The 7,916-nt window shown below is 42.0% G+C and overlaps 1 long non-coding RNA gene across 1 annotated transcript; it reads left to right on the top strand.

Moving 5' to 3' along the window:
* The first annotated feature begins 859 nt into the window (after positions 1-859).
* On the top strand, positions 860-1,707 carry LOC134287250 (uncharacterized). Its single transcript, XR_009997152.1, has 2 exons — positions 860-1,172; positions 1,260-1,707. It is a non-coding gene; the product is annotated as an uncharacterized LOC134287250 (long non-coding RNA).
* Positions 1,708-7,916: the final 6,209 nt, after the last annotated feature.

Consider the following 7,916-nt stretch of genomic DNA (forward strand, 5'->3'; position numbering starts at 1 on the left):
CGGAGAGGTAGAAAGGCCTGAGACAAGACTGGCGAAGACGGTCTTCTTTTTCTGTTTAAAAGCACAGGTCGCACGGCAAAAGTTTCACGCATTCTATGTATTCGTTCAATACATGGTCTACTTGCTAATTTCACCTTCTATAAAATTTTCACACCTAGCTACCTAGTGAATTCTATCATATATGTCATTTCATTATCCACTTTGATCTCTACACCTTTATACTATGAGTAGAAAGAGACCGATATAGCCACAGAATCATGAAGTTATTAATAGAATACGGTCGATAAATCAGTATATGGTCTTCTTTTTCTATAGCTTGTTATTTTTTTTCTGCCTGTCTGTGTTGACATTATGTTTTGGGCTGGTGGTTCATACACGAACGTGACCGCATCATCTCACATGCAGTGTGACTGAATCCCATTCACACACAAAATCATGTTGAAGTGAAATTTTGCATCGCCAACAATCGCCAAGCAAAGTAATCGTTGGAATATTTTGGCGGCACGAAGCCGTTGCGGGATGCGTTGAGCTTCTGATAGAACTTCCGTGTTTCTTAGGAACGGCGCAGCAGTTCCATTTCTTCACCCTCCGCTTCTTCCAGGCGGCACTTTTTCTCCCGAAAGAGGCGGGTCTGCTGTTTCCGCTTCTGTTTATAACGTTCCACGTTCTGTCGAGTCCCTTACTGCAGCATTACCGCCCTCGCTGCATTCTTCTCCTCCAAAACCGTTCTACACTCTTCGTCGATCCATTCGTTCCGTCGATTCCGTTCCACGTATCCGATGTTGCTCTCGGCTGCGTCGTTGATGGCTGCTTTCACTTACTCCACACGCTTAAAAATCCGTTCTGGTTTATATGAACAAAAAATCATGGCAACTGGAACAGTCAGTCAGCTGGGTTTCGTGATATAGTTCTTGTTTTCATGATATGTTGCAATTCATTTCTGTGAACTTGTTCTCGAAATCAGGGACAAAATATCACATCTGTTTCTGTCATCAACAAACTCGTTACGATTCTGAATGCAAGAACAGAGTTCCTGTTTTTGTGATAGTGTAAGTCCATACGCGTGATTTTGTGCTCGATAACGGGAACAAAATTCACGGCTATGTGTAGCTGTCACTTTTAGTAACGCATCGATAAAGAAAAAAAAAACGGATCATTAGCAAACAGAAGTGGTAAGCGTATTTTTGTATATTTTCTATTTTAACATTCAGTTATTTTGAAGGATTTTGCCCATATAACTTGTAATTATTTCATTCTAGCTCTGAGAACTTTCATCTAGCAGAAGATTCTAACTCCCACGCACGTCGTTGGCAAAATCTTCTGGCAGACTCATCAGATCGCAGAAAGGAGCTCTGAGCTAAAATTTCTTTTAAATAACAATCACCTAAGATGAACATTGAACATTGTTTGCCTTAATACGTTTTTGTAAAGATTTACTGTGAAAGCTATTGAACCATTGATCTGAATAATACTGTGAAAATGTTTAAAATTGAACTTCCCGTGCGTGGCAGTATACTGTGATCAACCACCGCTTTTCCCTAGAGACAATCCATCAAAGACTCAGGAGGAGCAGCCTTTGCACCTGCTTTATGACTTCTAGGAACGGATGAAGCCAGTATGCCCTATGTTTCGGCGATCGAGGGATTAAAATCGTTTGTGAACACATTTGGCTCCTTGATGCAAGACTATTATGAAGATATTATGGCCACCTTCTAATAAAATATCTCGGAAAACGAACAATTTTTTAGTATTTGTTATGATGGGTGACTTCGGGAACGAATTTCCAATTGCATGGTTTTTGTTCAGACAGCGCACAGCGTTCTTTTACAGACCATGAACTATGTTCTCGGTGCCGTGATTGAAATCACGGCTATAAGAACACAATTCTAGAACCCGTGATTTTTGTTCTGTTGGGCCTGTCAATCTGTTGCAGACCATGAACTATGTTCCAGAAGCCGTGAAGTAAAATCACGGCTTCTGGAACACAGATCACGTTCTTGTGACTTTTGTTCTGCAATTGTTGTTCGTCAGGCGTTACTCAGACGTTACGTGCAAGGTGTGCGACAGATTTCTCGATATCGTGATTTTAAATCACGGTGTATTTGTAAATTAAGTTCTCGCTCGATCCGGGATTCGTGACTAGATGTGGACAGTTTTCGGAACGGATTTATTTGCGTGCAGCAGTCCTCTAGAGGGGCCTTATCGAGCTCGCCCTCGTCTGGCAACGCGGCCTCGAGATTCTGCGCGTATGCTGAGGCGACATCCAGTTGCTTCAGTCACTATAGGTTGTACCGTGGCGGTCGCCGGTACCGTACATTGTTGATGACGGAGGGTTTTGGGCGCAGTTTGACCATCACCAGATAGTGGTCAGAGTCGATGTCACGATAGGTCCTGACGTCGATAATGTCGGAGAAGTGCCGTCCGTCAATCAGAACGTGGTCGATTTGAGATTCCGTCTGCTGTGGTGATCTCCAGATGTAACGATAAGGGAGATTGTGTTGAAAAAAGGTGCTACGTATGGCCATATTTTTGGAGGCGGCGAAGTCAATGAGTCGTAGGCCGTTTCGTTCGTCTGCTGGTGGGCGCTGAACTTACCAATCGTCGGTCTGAATTCCTCCTCCTGGCCTACCTGAGGGTTTAAATCTCCTATGATGATCTTGACATCGTGGCTTGGGCAGCGATCGTACTCGCGTTCGAGCTGCGCGTAGAATGCGTCCTTGTCATCATCAGTGCTTCCGGAGTGTGGGCTGTGCACGTTTATTATGCTGAAGTTGAAGAATCGGCCCTTGACCCTCAACTTGCACATTCTTTCGTCGATCGGCCACCAACCGATCATGCGCCTCTGCATATCACCCATCACGATGAAAGCTGTTCACAGCTCGCGTGTGTTGCCGCATCTCTGGTAGATGGTATGATTATTTCTAACGTTCGCACCATGGATCCTGTCCAACACATCTCTTGCAGCGCTACGATTCCGAACCCGCGGTCCTTCAGTAGATCGGCGAGTATACGGGTGCTCCCAATGAAGTTGAGAGATCGGCAGTTCCACGTACCGAGTTTCCAATTGCAAGTCCTTTTTTTCGCTGGGGTCGTTGCCGTTGGTCTCGGTTCGTATTATTCTGTTGCTGATTTTCCGTTACAATGTTTTTTACGGCTGGCTCGTAGGGCCGGACACCAACCCGCACTTTCCGGAGGACCATAGTGCACAGTTGAGCTTAGAGTCCTTCCCTGGCACTCAGACGCAGATCAGCCGCCTCTAACATGGGGATCAGACGCTGTTGTGAGCCGCTCCTCCTGGAGAACAGACGCTCAGGTTTGCCGAAGCAACACCCCCCCCCCCCCCCCCCTTCCCTGTCAGCCTACGACCAAAGCTCCCACCGGGGTTGTTTACCCGATCTTCCCTAAGGTTGCTCATACATTCCGGCCGGTACCGCGAGGAGATAGGGATAGGAGTTGCTGGGCAGAGGCTAGTGGATCACAATGGGATCCGAATTGCGCAGCATATTCAGCCTTTACCGTGCCAAATGCTTGGATGAATCCTGCAAAGAACCTGTGGAAAATTTCCGGGACGTTTCCCGAAAGGAATCCTTGGATAAATCCCTAAAGGTATCCCGAGGGGAATACATGAAATTAACCTTGAAGAATCTCAAGAGGCGTCCCCAAAAATCGGGATAAGGGAGAAATTCCTAAAAGAATCTCATAAGAAATCAACGAAGAATCCTGGAAAGAATTCCGGAAGACATCCTGGCAGGATTCCTTGAAACAATTTTGTAAGAACCTCGGGAGGAATCCGTTTGAGAATTCCGAGAAGAGTCGATTGAACGGTTTTGTTGAAGACACCATCATTATAGCTGTCTACTTCTCCGAAGACAGCATGCTAAAATACTATGTAATTCTCTAGTTATTCACTTTGAAAGTACTGCCCTGCAACTGAGTTTTCAAATTAAAAAAGAGACAGTTTTTAATGTCTTATCTGAAACATATAACCAATTTAGTTAGAGGTGGATGACATCCAATGTTCAAACTAACCGTTACTTTTCTCACTGTGTCAACCCAATGTACTTATACAGACCGCAAGAAGTAAGCTAAAACAAACAAGAGCACTCGATTTCGGCATAATGCCTGTTGGTGCCTTCCTAAAGGAGAAAATAATTTAAATTAATGTTGCTATAAACGAGATCTGCATATTCTGTAGGCCTTGCACAGCGCAGCGAAGCTCTCGGACACTCTACGGTGCCAGGTCTGATGGTGGTCTCGGGCCACCACTGCCGAGCGCCACCAGGGCCGTGATCATCAACAAAATGTGTGATCCTCGTCGCGGTTCAAGACATCCATCGGGAGGGTACTTCACGTGTTTCTCTCTCTCTCTCTCTCTCGCTTGTTATCCCACATTGTTTCTCCCCGGTGCGGGTCAAACCGCACCACTACACCACACACCACAAGCCAATAACGACGAGACCATGCGCGAAATTGAGCCCAATACCTCCCGAGTAGTTGATAAGTATAATTAACCAGGGCCCCGCGAGTGGGTAGCAATAATAATAATGGACCTGCAGAGGAGAATCCCGGCGACCGACCCCCATCGTCGTCGTCGTCGTCATCATTGCTCCACGGACCAGAGAGTCGTGAATTGAGTGAAGATCGTTTTAAAAATGGACTTTTTCAGTTGCGAATATAGTGATTGACTGCGAGCTGGGGCCCCCAATTGTATGATGGATGATGGAACCGAGTGTATGGAGATGGCATATGGTTTAAGAAATTGTTCTTTCATTTCAACATAATCAACAATAGGATGCATCTTACTAGTGTTGTTCTTCCTGTTGTACTTGTTCTTCTTTCTCATCTGGTTTTTCTTGTTATTTTTTCTTATATTTATAAGCCTGTGGTCATTTTTAGTGATGTTCCGAGTCCGAAAATACGAGATTTTTGTGGCAATAAACCTTGGAATCATTTCTGTAAACACCATTATTTGGTTTAAAACTAGTATCCTCTACCACTCGGGTCATCCTCATTGTCTGCCACTCTCGCTCTACTTCGAATTCACCAACTAGGCGCCCATCGCAAAAATGAAACCATTTGTTGAGACCTCACAATTGCCACAGCAAGCAGCACGGATCCACTTTCGTCCACCCAGGCGGCAACTGACCGACCATTGACTAACCAGTAACCACCCTACAGCCGTTTTCCACCGCGCGAAGCTCGTGAAGCTCTCAACTCGACAACCCGATAATAATATGCTTCATTATTGGGACCTCACGCATCATCATCATCGTTATTATCTTCTCGGTCGCCAACCTACAGACCGAGATGAAACAAGTACCAAAGCTTACAGTGGAGATCAGAGATTATTTGAAAAAAAAAGTCAGCTTATTGAGCTTGGCTGGGTTAGTGGTCAATCGCTCTTCCGAACAGTTTACGGAAGAACAGTTGACCCTTCTCAACAAAGGTCTTAACTACGCAGTACACTCTAAACCAGATTCAACACAAACCATAATCGACATTGAAACAGCTATCAACACGAACAATTTACAGACACCACAGATTCAAGAAATCAGAACACAAACAGCTAACACTATTCAAAACACACAACAAAACAAATTGAACAAAGAACACCTGAAAGAACAACGAATAATCAAAGAACTTAACCAGAAACCAGTTTTCTATCTGAAAGCTGACAAAGGAAACAAAACAGTAATCATGAACAAAAAGGACTATGATGAAATAATGAATAACAAGATTCAAAATGGACCTTACCGAAAACAACGCACTGATCCTCTTCCAGGATTAGTAAGACGTGTTGACAAAACTCTCAAAGAGTCTACACCAGTTTTAGGAAGCGTCATTAAAAGCCTGAAAGAATCTAACCCTTCATTGCCAAGAATAAAAGGACTTCCCAAAGTTCATAAACCTGGAAATGAAATGTGTGAGATTGTTTCAGCCATTGGTTCACCTACACACAAAATTGCCAAATATTTAGTACAAGAATTCCAAAACATGCCTAAAAAATTTCACAGTAGATCTGTCAAGAATTCCGAACAATTCACAGAACTAGTACAGAATTTATCCGTTAACGACGATGAAATTTTAGTTTCATTCGACGTTAAATCACTATTTCCAAGCATTCCAGTTAAAGAGGCCATTAACCTACTAGAAGATTGGCTTCTGAACCAATATGAAGATTCAGATTCAGATTGGATTAAGAAAGTTCGTACATACATCAAATTAACCAAACTTTGTATGGAAGAAAATTATTTTTCGTTCAGAAATGAAACCTACAAACAACTTAATGGTGTCCCCATGGGCAATCCACTTTCTCCATTTTTAAGTGAAATTTTTATGGCAAATTTGGAAAAACGCTTAGAAAACAACAAACAGCTTCCTGAAGTCTGGTGGAGATACGTTGACGACGTGTTTAGCATTGTTAAGAAACATCTTTTACCTGAAATCTTGAACAATATCAATAATGCACACAAAAACATCGAATTCACTTGTGAAATTGAACAGAACAACCAACTACCATTTTTGGACATACTCATCGTAAAACAAGAATCAACACTTTCCTTCGAAATTCACAGAAAACCGACACACACTCAACGCACTATTCCAAATTCATCAAATCACTCACATCAACACAAAATTGCATCCTTCAATCACATGATACACCGAATGCAGACACTTCCACTTAGTGAAACAGGAAAAACGAAAGAACTTAATTACATTTTCGAAACAGCACAGTTGAACGGTTACACAAAACAAACAATACAACAGATCATCTACAAAAAGACACAACAACAATACAGACGTTCTTTGACTACACTGACACGGACAGAACCTACACTTAAACGGATAACTGTGAACTACAACAATGACACCAAAAAACTCCGACCAATTCTCAGAAAGTTTGGTTTTGAATTAGTTTTCACAAGCAAAGCTAACCAACTTCAAACTCTCTTAGGATCTACGAAAGACCCGTTGGACAACTTAACAAAATCTGGTGTTTACAAAGTAACATGTAATCACTGTGACAAAATATACATAGGACAAACAAAACGCACACTCAACACACGATTCAAAGAACACATAACGGAAGTATCAAAAGCACACAAAGACACAGACAAGGGACTCATTCATCATTTTAAATCTAAAGTTGCGGAACATATTTTCAATGAAGGACATTTTTTGAATACTTCAAATATTAAACTCTTACGACACATTACAAACCCATGGAAACTTGATGTTGCAGAAAGTTTAGAAATTTACAAACAAAACAATAAAAAACTACTTAACAAGGATCAGGGCAATGGGTACACGTGGCTGTTTAAATTTTTACCGAACACACACAAAACATTACACAATACACAAAACACAAATTGACTACCTACCAAATCGGCAGGAAAAAATAACACAACAAACACCAATTGACTACCTACCAAATCGGTAGGAATTTTCCTAGCTCTAGGTATCTTATTGACACCCTGTTTTCTAACAGGTAGATACACCCCTTTTTTACAAATCTGTACCTACAATTTTGTACCTACATTTTTATACCTACACTTTTACCCACACGCGTACCTACACATACACTCCTAGTATAAATACCACAACGAATGCGAGGTTTTCTTCAGTCGAGCACTTGACACTGAAGAAGTCTGTAAGTCACAGACGAAATAGGCCTATCTGTCCGAAGATAAGCACAGTAGTAGAATTAAAAGGAATTTGCTCGTCCTTTCTAGTTTTTCTTTAAAAGAGTTATTCATTTTTTATTTTCTTTTGCAAAAGTAAAGTATTAGTGAAGTGTTCTTAAATTAAACTAGAGTCTGAAGTTATTGAGCTTGTTATACAGGGACAAAATGATCGGGACAGGCAAAATTTTCAATTTTCAAAAAATGTTCAAATAAATAGATGCAACTGTTTGG

This window comes from Aedes albopictus, chromosome 2 (genome assembly GCF_035046485.1).
Source record: "Aedes albopictus strain Foshan chromosome 2, AalbF5, whole genome shotgun sequence".
In the NCBI taxonomy this organism is placed as follows: Eukaryota; Metazoa; Arthropoda; class Insecta; order Diptera; family Culicidae; genus Aedes; species Aedes albopictus.